We start from the raw sequence: 19,278 nt of genomic DNA, 5'->3' as shown, positions 1-19,278 counted from the left end.
TCACTCCTAAGCCTCCACCCTTTACTGAGAGACTTTGTTCTGTTCTAAATAAATAACCCAAAAGAGGATTCAATGTCAGTTTCCACATTCTTTGGGCCATCTACCATGGGAACCCCGAGATGGAGAAGCAAACAAGTGAGGTAACGGTAAGCCCAAATAAAACCAGCAGCTCCTTTGGGGGTCAGTGCTACACACTTATGCGCTTTAAAGTGGTTGTAAACCCTTACAAACCACTTTGACCTACAGGTAAGCCTAGATTAAGGCTTACCTGTAGGTCCAAGAAATATCTACTAAACCTATACGGTTTAGGAGATATTTGCCCGAAGACAGCCACCGCTACAGGTGCACTGAGTGTGGCATTGTCGATGATGAAGATGCCGCGCGATGCCGAGCGTCTCGGCTCCCGTGCGCATGCGTGGGAGTGACGTCATCGCAGCTTTGCCGAATGACCGCGGCGGAGCTGCGAGACCCCACCGAGAAGATGGATGCGCCAGACTACAGGGGACAGCGTTGACTTCGCTGGCTCCTGTGTCAGGTAAGTGACACATAATGGGCTACTATGCGATGCATAGTAGTCCATTATGCTTTACCTTTGCAGGGAATGAAAGAGGAAGTAAACTCATCAGGGTTTACTTCCTCTTTAAGTGGCTGCTATATGATATATACGTCTGTTGTAGGAAGTGTTATATATATTTTAGATTGCCTTTATTGTCCAGAGCTTAATAAGACATTGCGCTGAGATAGGGGGAAGAAAGAAACGTCTGTACCAGTATTTTCTCCTTTGTTCACATTTGGTTAATTACTGTGTTTACATTTCCTTTAATATTAATATCAAGGAAGTTTAGAACCCACGTTACTGAATATAGGTGATTACACAATCATGACTCGTTTGTTCTGCCTGCGCTCGTTTTGGCTGCATTACAACAGAGTTTTAAGTCTGGAGGGGATGAAAAGGAAATCGAAACTATCAACAGAATAATTAAACACTCCTTGTACGCAGCTCAGAAGAAATGAAACTACCGGTACAGAAGCCGAGTCCGCTCTCAGAGGAAGGTGAGTACACAATCTGCTTTCCATAACTAGAATTTAAAATGTATAGAAAGCCAAAATGATTTTTCTTGGACAGAGTAGAAGGATTGAGGGTTTTACTGATTGTATCGTCACTGAGGAGACTCCCCGTCTCTGTTTGTCCTGGTGACCATTGTGGGTGAGATACGTGATGTCTGAGTTGTCTCCAGAAGAAGAGGTGAGGGGAAATCCTCCAATAAGTGAACATGTTCTGGTGACAACAGTCGAAAGGAGACACCTCATGGGAGGGACCTTCTCTTACTTCCTGTGGGGGGTCCCTGGAACAGAATATGAAGGGATACAGATAGAAAATACTTAGTGACAGGGGTCTTTACTAGTCCCTACTCCATCCAAAGCTAACAAATAATGTTTGCTTTAAAGAGACCAGCTTAAAAAAAACTGTAGAAGAACAGAAGAAGAAAATATTGAAAATGCTTTCTTTGTGTTTTCTTTTCTTTCTTTCCATAAACAATGGTTATCGATTTGCAATGTGCCTCTAAATTTGCTGACTAAATTTCTTGACCCCTCTCTCTTTGCATGTCATAGCCCTCTCCTCTACTGCTAGTGCCTAATTACAGGTTGTGTTGGTCCATCTCCTCCACCCCTCCCGTCACCTCCCTACAGAACCTTTGATGCATCAGCCAGGGGAGGAGCGAAGGGGAATACTACTGTAGTGACAGCTCCTAGTCTGCTGGGGCTGTTGACTTCCCATCCAAGATGGTGACACTTAACAGCACTCCCAGGGCTTTTGGGTGTCTATACAAGGGAATCTTTTTCAGGGAAACAACATGCTTAAATCTGAACTCCAGGTATAGATTTTGTACTGCATACTTATATTGGCCAGCTTTTCATAATGTAAGCATGATACCCATGGAAGGTGGTAATCACTGTAGTAGTTGGCACTACTGGCTTACGTCCAGCAGACTAGCCACATGAGGTCATTTGTTGGCACCTCCACCAGTCACAAAACAGACCTAACTCTATTTTGTCAATGGATACAAGGCATTCTCTGGTTAGATGGGGTGGAGAGGAGAGGTGTGATGTCACATTCTCAGCTTTGTCCAATTAGAGAATGCCTTGTATTAATTTAAAACATTCAAGGCATCCTGTGAATGGCATTGCAGGACCCAGAAGACTGAGACTATCACTTTAATAGTGCCAACTACTATAATGATGTCCAGCTTCCTTAGAGGCTCTCCAGATATAAGGTATAGTACATACTTACCATGTGCCAAGCTGGATCAATGTAACTATGTAATATGTCATTCTTTTTTTTCTCTACCTCTTTCTTGTTCTTTTCATTTGTGCTGCCCTGATTGTGATACTAATGGTAAGCTTTCTCCTGAACCTTTTCAAACCTATGGGCAGTGCACTGTACAGATGAGGTTGTGAAAACCCTTCCATATACACTTGGATGTTTCATGCCATTGTACTGCACATAGGCAACATTTCTATAAGCTGTTGTAAATTTGTTTGTACTTGTATGTACTTTATAATAAGTCATTTCAACTTTTACAAATCCTTTGTCATACTGACATGTCCATACCTGGAGTTCAGCTTTAAATGACCGTAAATGTACATACAGTATAATCTTATGGGAAGACTGTCTTCTGTTTCATCTGTATTGTTCTCTCAGGAAATACTTCCTCTACCTTCAGTCAATGTTCACCTATTTTAGTAATTATGCTGAATTTGCTTTCCTATCACACAGTTGTGTGGTAGCAAAACTATTTTTTTCATATAACTTCCTTTGCACATGATTGGATATTGCAAAGTGAACACATCTTCACCATATCCACCAACCAAAGTGAACACATCTTCATATCTACTAACCAAAGTGCACACATTTTCACCATAACCACTAACCAAAGTAAACACATCTTCACTGTATCCAACAACCAAAGTGAATAGATCTTCACCATAACCATAAGTGAACACATCTTCACCATATCCACCAATCAACGTGAACACATCTTCACCATATCCACCATATCCACTAACCATAAGTGAACACATCTTCACCACATCCACGAATCAAAGTAAGCACATCTACTAGCCAAAGTGAACACAACTTCACCGTATCCAACAACCAAAGTAAATGCATCTTCACCGTATCCACCAACCAAACACATCTTCACCATATCCACTAACCGAAATAAACACATCTTCATATCTACTAATCAAAGTGAGCATGGCTTCACCATGTCCACCAACCAAAGTGAACACATCTTCACCGTCAGCTCTGATCTGTCCCACAGTCCCTAGGAAAAGAAGAGGAAGATTTGCATGGCTTTTAAACTTCAGGCCTGATACACCGCACTGTGTGTGTATGATGAAGCTGTATCACCCACAGAGGTAAGTACAGTGGGGATGGGGAGGGTGTAGAGTATTAGTTCACCTTCTCATTTGTTCTGAAAAGGAGAATTTATAATTTAGCGTGACGAAACTAAACATGATCTGCTTCTTTTTTATATAGAAGGTGTGATTGTTGTTGGTATATTTGAGATCGTTTGGTTTATTTTGTTTTGCTCTTTTAATTTTTCCCAATATTTTGTATGTATTTGATTGTTATGTGGGTACTATCACATTAAAAAAAAATTATTTTGCTTCATTTATGTCATCTGTTTCCTGTGAAAAGATGTAATACAACGAGTCTAATGAATGGCAGTTTTTGACACGAGAACAGAAAACGGGGGGGGGGGGGGGGGCTTATCACACCACATCTCATTTTTTCAATCCAAAAAAAGATATTATTAGTATTGAAATGGATACGCATCTATGTTGTACATCCGGCTTTCTCAACCTTTTAACCCTAGAGGAACCCCAAAAATATAATTTTCATGTCTCGAGGAACCCTTACTAAAACCAAATCAGCAGGGCTCAATAGGAACAATGCTCCTTATATTGGTGGCCAATAGGAAGAATGTCCCCCTTAAAGTGGTGTTGGGAATGCCACCCTTAAAGACAGCTAAAAAGATATTTGGCATCATGCTGCTGGCTTTGTGGTACTGAACCTCGAATCCTGTAGCTGAATCAAATAGGTGGTCCATCAGCCACAGCTCAAGGAACCCCTAGCAACTTCTGGAGGAACTCCAGGGTTCCACGGAACCCTGGTTGAAAATGGCTGTTGTACATATTCAGTCACAGCAAGAATAGATAAGACAAGGTCTCTGCAATATAACATACAGAGAAGTAAAGTAATACACAACAATGGGCAAGCTATCAACTTGTTGAAGGCAAAATGAGAAACCTGACCACAGACTGTTCCCAGAAATAAGAGCAAAATAATATAGCAAAGTCCATATAATTAGAGTATAACCAGTTACTAAATGGATTCTGCCCTCCACATAACTACATTTTCAGATTTATTTATTTTTTGGCCAATCTCTGTGGTCTTAGGTCAGTTGCTTATACCGAAGTGTTTTTATTAATCGCCACTTTCCATTGCTGTAAGGTACCTTGGATTCACAACTTAGCTATCAGCTTCTTGGCATTAAACAATACCTTGTACAAAAAGGTGTGCAGATAAAATGTTCAATTCTAAAGACGGAGGAAATGTTTCACTGTGCCCCAGGAGGATGTAAGTTTTTACGAAACATGTCGGGCTGTTTGTGCTGATACCACCACGCTTTGAATATTCCCTAGCACGGGTGTATATTTGTTTTATTTTTCTAACCGTTTTTTTTACATATGTATCTTTTCATGTAGTTTAGTTAGACCGACTTGATCGAGCCTTACGGTCTATTGTATACTACCTATTTTTTATTAATATTGGACCCGTTCGGTTACTGGTCTGCTGTATGTTTAAACGAACTTTTTAATAAATGGTCATTTGCCAAACGGTACTTTCACGATTGGAGTCCCTCGTCTTTTCCCCCCCTCTGCTCGTGGCCGTGAGGCCCGAGTAGTTTTTTCTGTTTTTCCATAGGTTTTGCTCGTTATAAAACCCTGATATTGGAAAACCTACCGGGGAGCTACAAACAAACTCCAGACGTATAGGGTGATCGGATTGCCAGTACCTGTGATATTCGTGAGAGGAAAACGCACGCATTGGTTATAATCCACATTGATCACCCCCATAAGATCTACATTTATCCATACGCCTGACATCGCAACAGGACGGATCGCATACTAAAGAACCCCGCAGAGGGCTGTCTGCTCGCATTAACGACTCCATTGACTGGGAGTCCACCCATTGTGGTAAGGGTCAAACTTTTTCAAATATTGGAAGTGTGAGAAGAATTCAGTGAATCCATGAGAAGGATTAGTCTCTCTATTTTCTGGCCCTTTAGGAAAACGAAGAGTCCATCATCTTCATAAAGAGATTGCCTTTTTTCTTTATTTGAACTTTATTTGAATTTTATTTAATGAAGGTTTAAATAATCACATTTTTTGGACTTTCAATTATTTTTTATTTTTAATTATTTGTATTGGACTTTTTATTTCCTTCATGTAATCTTAGCGCAACTTTATATAATTTGTTGGTATTTTCTTGTATCTAGATATTAGATGGTTGTGGTTGCAGCTTTTTTGGTTTTACCCCAAGCGCGATATATTTTTTTCTTTTTTCTTTTTTCTCTAAAATTTTCCGCCAACAAAATCTGATCGCGTGTAGACGATTCCGACGGACAAAGTGCCACACATTCTCAGAATAAACTAAGAGATGAAAGCTATTGGCTACTGGCCCGTTTATAGTCCCGGCGTACGTTTTGTACGTCACCTCATTCAGAATGATCAGAAATTCCTACAAAAGTTTGGGCCAAAATCCATCGGAAAAAATCAGACGGATTTTGTGGTCGGAATGTCCGACCATGTGTATGGGGCATTAGAGCAGGGTGGTCCTGGATGGAGCTGCAGTGCACTTTTTTCTGGTTCAATAAAGTTGGGTGAAAAGACCTGACATCATCAGAGTGCAGAGTAAATCAAAAATGTTTTTTTGTGCGTTGCGCTGCTGGATTATATATGTCCTGGATGGGGGGAGTGGGAAGGAGAAGAGGATGGGGGGGAAAGGGGGGGGGGGGGTTTATCTGCTATAGTTGATGTGTATAGCAGGTTTTAGGATATTCAAATCCGCTTATCCACAGAGTTTTGCAGTCCTTGCTGAATATGGCAGTAAGTGTAGCAAAAGTAATAGGTAGCTAACAGGATCATAGGTTATAATCCATAGTTAATAGTTGTGACAATAGCCATAGAAAAGGGAGGATTTCTTTAGCACAAGCAGGTAGGCAGCATGTTCAAGGATAGAAGGTACCTTGTAGAAGATATACAAAACAGAAGAAAAACAGTGCCAATCTAAGTGCAGTATTATTAGATCATAGACATTTAATTTGCAAAGTAATACACTCACTCTCTACCAGAAAGTTTCAGGCACATCATGTTTTTAGAAAGGTCTCTGGGGGGACATCGCAGGGCTCCCGAGGAGAAACGGTTCCTCATCCAGCTGTGTCTCTCGTCCGGTGGCGCCGGTGGTTCCCAGCGTCGCACGGCCTGGTGTAGCAGCGTCAGGGAGGTCCGTTCGTTGGTACGTTGGGGCGCACTGCGATGACGTTCATTACGTTTGTCGTTGCACGCGTTCGGAGCATGCGTGCTCCTTCATCAGGCATCTCGATCACCATTTTGGAAGTGGTTTAAATAGGGAAAGAACAGTTCTAATTGGTCGATCGAGTTAGGGTTCCACCCTGTGGGGCAGGACTATTACGACCAAGGCATGGTGTTAATAAGCTGCAGGCTTGCTGCATATTGTTATTGTGCGTATGCCCATGTAGGAACTTGGCCATTGTGAAGGAAAAGTTTGATTTGTGTGTATATAGATACAAATTAAAAATTAATTATGTGGAAAAAATAATAAGAGTTGGGATTTTTTATTTGATTTTATTAAAAACACGAGAAAAAAAATTTTGTAAAAAGAATTTTGTAAAAAGAGTAGAAAATGGAAATAAATATAAAAGAATTGATATAAAAGAATTATTAAAAAATGAAAAATAAAAATAAAAATAAAAATAGAGGTACAAATAAAAATAAAAATAAAGATAAAAAATATAATGTTAAAAAATAAAGATAAAAAAGAATAGTGATATTATTAAAAACAAAAAATACTAAAATATAAAAATAAAAATAAAAATAAAGATAAAAATAAAATAAAAATAAAAATAAAAATGAAAATAAAAAGAAAAAGAAAAAGAAAAAAAGGGGGAAAAAAAGAAAAAAAGGGGAAAAGGAGAATAAGGGGCAAAAAAGGGGGGTATATTTCCTTGGTGGGTATTAGGACGTAAGATAGTAAGAGAAATGTATATTGGTAGAATTTGATACTATGAAATTTAATATTGTAAGATACAATGAAAAATGATCTTGAATAAAAAAATATCTAAAAAAAAAATATATATATATAAAAAAATATATTGAATAAGAAGTAAGAATATTGTATTAAGATTGTATATGTGTACATTTTGATACACGTACACACACACATAACCATACGCGCATATATGTACACACATATATACACACATATATATATATATATATATATATATATATATATATACACACACACACACATACACACACGTGTATGGACTCACATGCAGTGGGATCTGAAAAGGCGCGTCAATTTTGATTTGTGATAGGGAAGGCGGGGGGGGGGGGGAGGGGGGGGGGGAAAGAAGGGAAGAGAATTTTAAGTCTCATTAGGAAAGTGTAGTGGATAAAGATTACATAACTGAGTTGATTTCTATATCTTCGTTGAGGCCTCCAGGCGTGAGAGTGTCCAACGTGTATATCCAAAAAGTTTCCCTCTCGCAGAGGCGTTTAAATCGCTCTGCGGGGGGGAAAGATCCAGGTATCTGTTCAAGGGCCCAAACTTGCATGCCCTCTGTGGACCCTTGGTGGTGTTCTTTAAAGTGCCGTGGGATGGTGAGATTGGAATCCCCTTCTACTGATCGGCGATGTTCGCCGAACCTCTTTCTTAGGGTGCGAATGGTGCGCCCTATATAAAGTAGGTTGCAAGGGCAACGAATCGCATATATTACAAAATCAGAGGAGCAGTTGTAAAACTCTTTCAGTTGGTACGTATTACCCTTAGTGGTAAAGGATTTTTGATGGTGATGGACGAATTTACAGGTAAGGCACTTTAGTTTTTTGCATTGGTACCTGCCTTTCAGGGTGAGGAATGTCCTGAGTGGCTTGGGCTTGTTATTGGTTGTTTTTAATTTGCTCGGGGCGATAAAACTTTTTACGTTGCGGGCTCTACGATATGTAATCCTGGGGGTATCTGTTATAGAGGTTTTTAGTAAAGGGTCTTCTAGAAGGATACTCCAATGGTTTTTGAAGATCTTTTCCATTTTTTTGTGTTTGGAGTGATATTGGGTAATGAATCTGGTGCTGTGGGTTTGGGAATGGGCAGTCAGTTTGTCCGGCATGGTTTCAGGTGGTTGGGGTGTAACCGGGTGTGTTTCTGGCTGGGTGTCCAAGAATTTAGCGAAGGCTTCATCCACTAGGGTGGGGGGATAGCCTTTGTCTTCGAATTTTCTTTTAAACAGGGTTCCTTGCTCGATGTAATCTGAGTTATGAGTGCAATTTTGTTTTAAACGATTAAATTGAATTTTGGGATATTGGTGATCCACCTTGGGTGGTGGCAACTTTGGAAGTGTAAATATGAATTTCCTGCAGTGGGTTTAATGTGGTTTCTTGCAAAGATGGTTTTGTTAATATGGCAAAGTTCAAGATCTAGGAAGGGTAAGCTGTCTGGACTGGATTCAAAAGTAAAAGATAGGCCTAAATCATTGGCGTTACAATGTGATACAAAGTCGTCTATAGGTGGTCCTAAAAGAATCATTTTAATAAGGTTGCATCGACCTGCTACTGAAAGTGGTAATTTCTTCCATATCTTAATTTTTTGTTTAAATTTGAATACCAGTGGAACCAAGTTATTTATCACATATTGCTTAGGGTCTTTAGAGATGCATATACCCAGATATTTCATCTTACTCACTATCTGAATATGTGCAGCTTCACAAGGTAGGGGGGTGACTAATGGGTCTATAGGCAATATACAAGATTTGTCCCAGTTTATTTTTAAGCCCGCAAGATGTCCAAAATTAGTAATTCTATACATCACTTCCCCTATTGAATGCTGAACATCTCCAAGAAGCAAAAGGAGATCATCTGCGAATAATACTACTTTTTCTTCTTCCTCCCCTCTCCTAAAACCTTTTATTCTCATATTTGATCTCAAGGATATAGCCAAAGGCTCGATCGCCATAGCGAACAAGAGGGGAGACAGGGGACACCCCTGCCTCGTACCTCTCTTCAGTCGGATCCCAACCGAGCTTTCGTTGTTGACTCTAATTCTTGCTTCCGGGCATCTATATAACATTTTAACCCATTTTATGAATACCGGGCCCACCTTGAATTCTCTCAGGACTCTCCACAAATAGCTCCACTCTAGAGAATCAAAGGCTTTAGCAGCGTCCAAGGATAAAACCGCTCTCTGGCCATCTCCATCCACTGGAATCTGGAGGTTCAAAAATACCCGTCTTATATTTGTACTTGTAGATCTCCCAGGAATAAATCCTGATTGATCTGGATGAATAATTTTCCCTATCACTACATTCAATCTATTTGCCAGGACCTTTGCTAGGATCTTAACATCCAGATTCAGCAGAGAGATGGGTCTATATGATGAGGGGACAAGAGGGTCTTTATTTTCCTTTGGCAGCACTATTATATTTGATTCTCTCATTGAGGGAGGAAGTTCCCCTGCTTCTAATGCCCAATTAAGGACTTTCAGAAGCTCAGGAATTAGTACCTCACCAAAGTGACGATAGACCTCCACCGGAAGGCCGTCTGGGCCTGGGGCTTTCTGACCTGCCATTTCTTGTACTATACGCCGAATCTCTTCGATCGTTATAGGACCGTCTAGCATATCCCCATCTTCTTTCGAAAGATGTGGAATAGCCAGGGGGTTGAAAAATATATCCATTTCCTCCCTCATCTCGGCCTGGTTAGATTGATATAGGTCCTCATAGTACGCTCTAAATCTCTCTACAATATCTGAATTGTTAGTAGATATCCTACCATCTACCATACTAATCCTTGGTACCGTAGATGGAGCGGAGTTTGTTTTCGCCAGGTATGCTAGCATCCGCCCTACCCTTTCCCCTTCCCCAAATGCTAGTTGTTTCTGAAATAAAGATTTATTTTCGGCCTTCTCCAGCATTATATGACGATATACCTGCTGCGCTTTCATCCATTTTCCCTGATTATCTAATGTTGAGTTTTTAATATACTGGGTTTCTAAGTTTACCACACTCCTTGAGGCATTCTCTTCCCTTTCCCTAAACTGTTTTTTGATTATCGACATCTGTTGTATTAAAAGCCCTCGGAGGTAGGCTTTCAGTGCATCCCATACCATCCCTGTTGGAGCTGAACCTACGTTCAAATTAATAAATTCTTTAAGAGAGCTCGATACAACCTTTGGTTCCCTCATAAGCTCCAACCAAGTGGGGCTGAATCTCCACCCTTTTCGCTGGCTTCTCTCTCCTATATCCAGGAAGCTCTTTATTGCTGAGTGGTCCGATAGACTTCTTGGCATATAGCTTATTTTATTTATTAGTGCTACCGCCTCATCATTCCCCAAAATCATATCTATCCTTGACAGGGTTGAATATGTGGTGGAGAGACACGAGAAGGTTCGGGATTTTGGATTCTGGAGTCTCCAAAGATCTTTCAGACCCATTTCTCCCAGGAACTGCGACAAGCGACTCTCATTTATACCCCCTTGCTGAGCCCTCCCACTAGGAAATCTATCCAATATTTTATCCATGACCATGTTAAAATCTCCCATTAATATCAGTGGGATTTCCGGTTTATCCAGCACAAATTCAACCATGTCATATAAGATATCCATAGTGGATGGTGGTGGTATATAAACATTGGCCAAAATCAAAGTCTTTCCCTCTAAAATACCATATAGGAAGATATACCTTCCTTGTTCATCTATCTTCACCTGGAGGCAGTTAAATGAAACCCCCCTTTTTATAAAAATACTAACCCCCCTAGAAAAGGAGGTATGACACGAATGGTATTGGATATGGTATTCCCCCCACCCCAACTGTGTAGTGGCGGCTTTTGTAAAATGTGTCTCCTGGAGAAAAAGAAGCATTGCTCCATGAGACATGGCTGATAGCTTAACTGCCATCCTCTTCTTCGGATCCCCCATCCCTCTAACATTCCAAGAGTATAAAGTAAGACCTCTCCCCTCTAATACCGTGCGTTCACTCATTACAAATTACAGTGAAAATATCTAAAAACTCGTGTATATGACTCCTCTTTGTTATACCCTTTAATATAATAAACTTTCAACCATTGTTTTCTTATAAGTGCGTGTCCTCGTGACCCTCCTTTATTATTCTCTCTTGTGTAATACATTTTTGCCCTTTGTTTTGTCATACATAATTGTGCTCTAAATGGTGTTCTACTCACAAAAACAATCCTCTTCCACCCTACTCCCACCTGCCAATCAAACTTTACACACCATAAACTTCTTTCTCTCCACCCATACCATTCACCTTTCTCATACTCTTCTCCCATTGCCTCTTTAGGCTTCACCTGGGGCCTTCTTCTGTGACCTTCCCATACACACTTTGCTTGTGAATCACTCCACATTTTTAAACTTAAACCTTATTACCTACCCAACCCCCCACCCCACCCCACCCCTCCCCTCCTCCCAAAAATCGCCAAACAAGAATATTACCCCATACAACTAATAAAGGAGGTGGGGACCCCGCCGTCCCCTTCAACCAGAGGGGAAACATGCGTGACCCCCCCCTCCTCAGCTCTCCCTCCCCCTTCCCAAAACAAAACAACCAACACAGAAAAAAAAGGGATTACAGTTGGGTCCACATTCCTCCTCCCCCTCCCCCAAAACATAAATGGAGGAAAAAAAGGAAAAAAGGAAAAGAGGGGGGGGGCCCAAAAAAGTCCATCACTACTAAGATCTCCGGGGGTGGGACTCCAACCACTCCTCCACACCTCCAGGATTGTCAAAAATTATGGTCCCTTCAGGAGCATTTATCCGTAATCTTGCTGGGTATAATAGCGCATAGGCCATGTCCATTTGGCGGAGCTTCCTTTTAACTTCCCCAAATTTAGCTCTCCTTCTTTGAAGATCTGGGGAGTAATCCGGGAAGATCGACACACGCGAACCATTATATACGATCTTACCCTTCTCCCTAGCTTTACGGGTAATAGTCTCTTTGTCCTTAAAAAACAATAGCTTAGCCAGAAAAGATCTTGGAGGGGCACCCGTCTGTGGAGGTCTTGAAGGGACTCTATGTGCCCTTTAGATAGAGAACAATGAAGAAAAAGAGTCCTGACCAAACGTATCCCTGAACCATTTCTCCAGGAAGGCTATAGAATCTGAACCTTCACAGCCTTCTGGCAGACCTACAATCCGAATGTTCTTCCTCCTCATCCTATTCTCCATTTCATCTAATTTATTATCCTGTTTTATTAGCTGTTCTTGTATTAACCTGAATTCTCTTATCATGGGGGCCAGATCATCTTCAACCCGGCTCAACCGCTCCTCAAGGGCCGTAGTCCTAACCTGAATCCTTTGAATATCCTGTCTAGTATGTGATAATTCCTCCTGAATAGAGATGAGTTGAATGCTCATTCCTCCCAGGGATTCTCTACAAAGGTTGACTGCCATCAGAACCTCCCTTAGGGTTGGCTCCGGTTCTGGTTCAAGTCCTCCCTGCAGACCCTCCTCCAATGAGCCAGTTGCCCCCTCTAGACTCGCATCCTTAGCTTGACCCTCAGAATCAGCTCTTCCCTCCTTTTCCTCCAAAGCCGTTTGAGACTGGCTTGGCCCTTGGCTTTTCCTAATGCCTTTGATGCCTGATAACCTATTAGCTTGGGGTTGCTGTCCTTGTTGCAGGCCCTTTGGGGAAGTCTGACTAGGCCCCTGACCCGGATTATGGGCGTACTTCTCTAGTTTTGCGGCTGCAGCTGCTTGGCTGGTTTTAGACGCTCGGTGTGATGGCATGGTGACTTTATTTTATTCCAAAATATTATCCCCAGAGATTATATGTATATCTGATTTCTCTCTCACCCTAGGCGAGGACAAAAAAGGAGGGGAGTCTAGGAATAGAGAAACACACACGGCACCGAATTGTACTTCTAAAGTTCCCAAAAGGGTCAAAACAGTTCCAGCTCCAGCTAAATGACCTGCATAGGTTACCACTTCAGAACAGGTTAAGGTTCCTTTAAAGAGAGAGTTCCTATTTCCCGATACTCTTATAAACACTCTTATGAGCAAAACGAACATTGGATTGCGTGTTGAAGCATAAAAGACATCTTCATACAAAGGAGCTTTACACCAAAAAAAAAATAAAAAAAAAAATAATTCTTAGTGGCAGGATCTCTCATCCGGGGGTGTGAAAAAGGGAGAACCACTGGGTGAAAAGGCACACACTACACAGTTTTATATTATTTACTGCAAACTCTGAGCTATGCAAAAACCTCAGTATCTTCTATTCCAATCTCTCCATTTAACTGTGTGAGCAGGCACTTCAGTGCAGGTAAAGAGTCTTTTTTTTTTTTTTACAGTTCACAATCTTCTCCCAACAGAAAGTTCTTTCAGGGTTAAAGCAGTGGAAAGACAACAAGCAGGAAGATTTACGCACAGTTCACATGTATCACATTGTAACGCCAATGATTTAGGCCTATCTTTTACTTTTGAATCCAGTCCAGACAGCTTACCCTTCCTAGATCTTGAACTTTGCCATATTAACAAAACCATCTTTGCAAGAAACCACATTAAACCCACTGCAGGAAATTCATATTTACACTTCCAAAGTTGCCACCACCCAAGGTGGATCACCAATATCCCAAAATTCAATTTAATCGTTTAAAACAAAATTGCACTCATAACTCAGATTACATCGAGCAAGGAACCCTGTTTAAAAGAAAATTCGAAGACAAAGGCTATCCCCCCACCCTAGTGGATGAAGCCTTCGCTAAATTCTTGGACACCCAGCCAGAAACACACCCGGTTACACCCCAACCACCTGAAACCATGCCGGACAAACTGACTGCCCATTCCCAAACCCACAGCACCAGATTCATTACCCAATATCACTCCAAACACAAAAAAATGGAAAAGATCTTCAAAAACCATTGGAGTATCCTTCTAGAAGACCCTTTACTAAAAACCTCTATAACAGATACCCCCAGGATTACATATCGTAGAGCCCGCAACGTAAAAAGTTTTATCGCCCCGAGCAAATTAAAAACAACCAATAACAAGCCCAAGCCACTCAGGACATTCCTCACCCTGAAAGGCAGGTACCAATGCAAAAAACTAAAGTGCCTTACCTGTAAATTCATCCATCACCATCAAAAATCCTTTACCACTAAGGGTAATACGTACCAACTGAAAGAGTTTTACAACTGCTCCTCTGATTTTGTAATATATGCGATTCGTTGCCCTTGCAACCTACTTTATATAGGGCGCACCATTCGCACCCTAAGAAAGAGGTTCGGCGAACATCGCCGATCAGTAGAAGGGGATTCCAATCTCACCATCCCACGGCACTTTAAAGAACACCACCAAGGGTCCACAGAGGGCATGCAAGTTTGGGCCCTTGAACAGATACCTGGATCTTTCCCCCCCGCAGAGCGATTTAAACGCCTCTGCGAGAGGGAAACTTTTTGGATATACACGTTGGACACTCTCACGCCTGGAGGCCTCAACGAAGATATAGAAATCAACTCAGTTATGTAATCTTTATCCACTACACTTTCCTAATGAGACTTAAAATTCTCTTCCCTTCTCCCCCCCCACTCCCCCCCCCCCGCCTTCCCTATCACAAATCAAAATTGACGCGCCTTTTCAGATCCCACTGCATGTGAGTCCATACACGTGTGTGTATGTGTGTGTGTGTATATATATATATATATATATATATATATATATATATATATATATATATGTGTATATATGTGTGTACATATATGCGCGTATGGATATGTGTGTGTGTACGTGTATCAAAATGTACACATATACAATCTTAATACAATATTCTTACTTCTTATTCAATATATTTTTTATATATATTTTTTTTTTATATATTTTTTTATTCAAGATCATTTTTCATTGTACCTTACAATATTAAATTTCATAGTATCAAATTCTACCAATATACATTTCTCTTACTATCTTACGTCCTAATACCCACCAAGGAAATATACCCCCCTTTTTTGCCCCTTCTTCTCCTTTTCCCCTTTTTTTCTTGTTTTCCCCCTTTTTTCTTTTTATTTTCATTTTTATTTTTATTTTTATTTTTATTTTTATCTTTATTTTTATTTTTAGTTTTATGTTTTAGTATTTTTTGTTTTTAATAATATCACTATTATTTTTTATCTTTATTTTTAACATTATATTTTTTATCTTTATTTTTATCTTTATTTTTATTTTTATTTGTACCTCTATTTTTATTTTTATTTTTCATTTTTTAATAATTCTTTTATATCAATTCTTTTATATTTATTTCCATTTTCTACTCTTTTTACAAAATTCTTTTTACAAAAAAATTTTCTCGTGTTTTTAATAAAATCAAATAAAAAATCCCAACTCTTATTATTTTTTCCACATTATTAATTTTTAATTTGTATCTATATACACACAAATCAAACTTTTCCTTCACAATGGCCAAGTTCCTACATGGGCATACGCACAATAACAATATGCAGCAAGCCTGCAGCTTATTAACACCATGCCTTGGTCGTAATAGTCCTGCCCCACAGGGTGGAACCCTAACTCTATCGACCAATTAGAACTGTTCTTTCCCTATTTAAACCACTTCCAAAATGGTGATCGAGATGCCTGATGAAGGAGCACGCATGCTCCGAACGCGTGCAACGACAAACGTAATGAACGTCATCGCAGTGCGCCCCAACGTACCAACGAACGGACCTCCCTGACGCTGCTACACCGTGCCGTGCGACGCTGGGAACCACCGGCGCCACCGGACGAGAGACACAGCTGGATGAGGAACCGTTTCTCCTCGGGAGCCCTGCGATGTCCCCCCAGAGACCTTTCTAAAAACATGATGTGCCTGAAACTTTCTGGTAGAGAGTGAGTGTATTACTTTGCAAATTAAATGTCTATGATCTAAAAATACTGCACTTAGATTGGCACTGTTTTTCTTCTGTTTTGTACATCATCAGAGTGCAGTTGTTTGTTTTCCATTAACTTTGCTGGAGAAACTTGGTTTGCCATTGAAAGCCATTTTTGTTGTTGCCTTAAAATTGTGCAAAATTACGATTAGGTGGAAACAGTGTCAGGAAAGAAATGGGGATGATGTGGTTTTGAGCAATGTGAATTTAGGAAGTTCTTCCCGTTTTCTATATATTTTTTACTATACACCTGGTGGAGTAAATGAGCAGCTTCACTATAAGGATAATGCATGGATCACCTTCCAAACTGTTATTTCATCTTTATTTCTTATTTATTTTATTTTATATCTTTCCTTGTTTGTGTTGGCTACATGATAGGAAGACTTCCATGATAATTTTGGGAAAGCTGGAAATTTGAACCATCAGTAAAACAGCAAATTAAGTCTCTGCACACAACAGCTCAGGACAAGTGAAACTATCAGTACAGCAGAAAGGAGACTTCCCTCTTCTCAATGGAGGTAAGTATTCAATCTATTCCTTACACCTGCAATTTAAAGTATACCTAATCCCAAGTGAAAAAAGGTAATGCAGTTTACCAGTCCTTAGATGTCATGGCTGCATTTGTTTTCTTTTTTCTAGCTAAGTACATTTTCAGTGAACACAGAAAATAGCAGTTGATCCTGCCAGAAATGGCGTGCCTTTGTCAATTCCTGCACACTGAACTGATAGCGTAAACAATTTGTTCTTCCTTCCCAACTCTCTCCTGTAAGTCTGTGTTCCTGGGCAGGTTATATTTGCATGTACAGCACCCTAGATAACAACTACATGTGATCCTGAGCCTCAATGGCTGAAAGAACTGAAACCCAATGAATAAATGATGAGGTGGCTGCATTAGATTACCTTTTTTTACATTTTTCTCCCTTTTTTTCACCTGGTTTTTCACACTTACTGCCCCAAGATGACAACCCTCACATACTGTTCTGTATCTATGGTTTTCACCCAGACTGGACTTCGGGCATGTTCAGGGAGGACATTAGATACTTGCATTATAGACAGAGTCACTTTAAGAATAAAAACACATACTGAGGACTACATGCAACACACAGAACAAGAGAAGTGGCACCGTGTAGCATCCAAACATATCTAGCACTCCCTTGGGAGCTGTTGATAAATGCTGGGTTCTACTGACATGCCTATTAGTAACCAGCCCAGGACTGAGGGGGGCTGATACCTCTGTGGCAACAATAAACTCCAATCACTTTAAACTTTTTTAGTTTTGCTGAATTCAAATACAGGAGAGAGGGTTTGGTGGTGACCTCAATCAAGATGTCTGTGGCTAGAAATGCTAGGGGGGGCTGTTTTTAATAGCAATTTCTCAACAAAATAAAGCATGGAGACATGGATGGATGGGTGGGTTTGCTTTGAATATTAAAAATGAATTAAATAGCATTTTCAGTGTATGGTGCTCAGATAGTTTAGTTCCACTGTATGGACCTCCAGGTGGATTCTAGTAGCGAGGGAGCAACCAGACCAGTCTATGTCCCTGTACAAGTAGTCATGGTTGTTCTTTCCCACAAATCTAGCCTATTGATCCTCTGTGAACTGACAAAGGTACTTTAGTATATGGGCAAAAAATCTTTCTCACAAGGTCTAGACCAGAGATCTCCAAAGTACGGCCCTCCAGCTGTTGTTAAATTATACGTCCCATGAGGCCTCTGTGATACTATTTGGCAAGGAAATCCTTTCCAGTCCAGCTTTCTCCGAATACACATTCCAGCCTCAGTTTGGTTCTTGAGCTTTAAGAACATGTCCCAGACGAATGCAAGGCCCGATCAGCAATTCCTTCATACAAGTGCCCTCATAGCAGGGCAACTCCCAGAAAAAAGTTCAGTCTGGCTATAGCTTAGCAACTAACACATACAATTTTAGCTTAGGACTCAACTTCATAGGGCAGGGTCTCTGCCCATAAAGGAAAAAGAATAGATACTGAGATTTACACCTAACTTATACAACGAGACATTGTATTGTGCAGTGTCAAACATACAGAATTAGAATAGATATGGAGATTTACACCTAACATACATGACAAGAGAAGAGCTATGGTGTCACATTGATGCATACAACATAAGAAAGATACTATCATTTATGTTCCAGTAGTAAAAAAAAAAATGGTACATTCTTATTGTTTTGTAATTGGCAGAGTTCAGAACTTCTCAGCCCAAATATGATAAAGAAACTAATAATATCGAGACATCTTAAAGATCTGGATGAGAAGAGGCTGGCAAATTTTAAGAAGGCTCTTTGTCAGCTGAAGCCTCGTCGTGGAGCTGGACTCATTAAAATGGAAAATCTCAAAAACAAATCCATAGAGGAAATTGTTGACTTTATCTTCCGATGTCACACTGAAAAACGTGGAGCATCAACCATCAAGAAGACGCTTAAAGAAATCAATGAGAATCAGATAAGGATGTCCATTGAGAAAGCTCTCAGGGATGGTGGGTACACTATAATGTTACACAATGTATTCTTTATAAGACTGGCCACGCCCACAAATGTCTCCATCATATCCCTAATTTTACAGTCAGGTGAAACTACTGAGCAAGGATTGACATATTTGAGCTGGTATAGGAGCAACAAGAGCTTTTCTAGAGCTGAAAACAGTCTTTAACTCACACAGTGATTTTCAGTCTTCCAGCTTGAAACCTGTTCTGTAGTGAGGCTATTGCTTCCTTTCTCGTATTGATGATTTTATATAGATGAAGTTTACATCTAGGCACATGTAGCATATGACATTCCCAGCTAGGTCTATGTGGAGCACACAGCCACGGATATGAAGAGTAAAAAGTTCTGCTAAGCATACTGAACTCATAATAATCACAAGACTTTGCCAGGAACAAGCTGGGCACAAGGGGGATATTACACACAATGAAAAGACTGCAAAGGACATGTTGAGAACACTGATCTCTCTGCCGGGGACATACTAAGCACACTGATTATTACCCTGTCAGATGTGCTGAGTACAAGGAACAC

General features: G+C 40.3%; 1 long non-coding RNA gene across 2 annotated transcripts; it reads left to right on the top strand.

The window, feature by feature from the left end:
- The first annotated feature begins 893 nt into the window (after window positions 1–893).
- Window positions 894–18,760, top strand: LOC143923522 (uncharacterized). Of its 2 annotated transcripts, none has more exons than XR_013261730.1 (3): window positions 894–1,053; window positions 16,631–16,766; window positions 18,449–18,760. It is a non-coding gene; the product is annotated as an uncharacterized LOC143923522 (long non-coding RNA). The 2 variants fall into 2 exon arrangements; XR_013261729.1 differs by having other exon boundaries at window positions 957–1,053; window positions 16,627–16,766.
- The last annotated feature ends 518 nt before the right edge of the window (window positions 18,761–19,278 follow it).

The sequence above is a fragment of the Lithobates pipiens genome, unplaced genomic scaffold (genome assembly GCF_037356315.1).
Source record: "Lithobates pipiens isolate NorthernLeopardFrog02 unplaced genomic scaffold, aLitPip1_a1.2 Scaffold_22, whole genome shotgun sequence".
Taxonomy (NCBI): domain Eukaryota; kingdom Metazoa; phylum Chordata; class Amphibia; order Anura; family Ranidae; genus Lithobates; species Lithobates pipiens.
The sequence above is the reverse complement of the archived record's forward strand: the minus strand, read 5'-3'. Positions and strand labels throughout refer to the sequence as shown.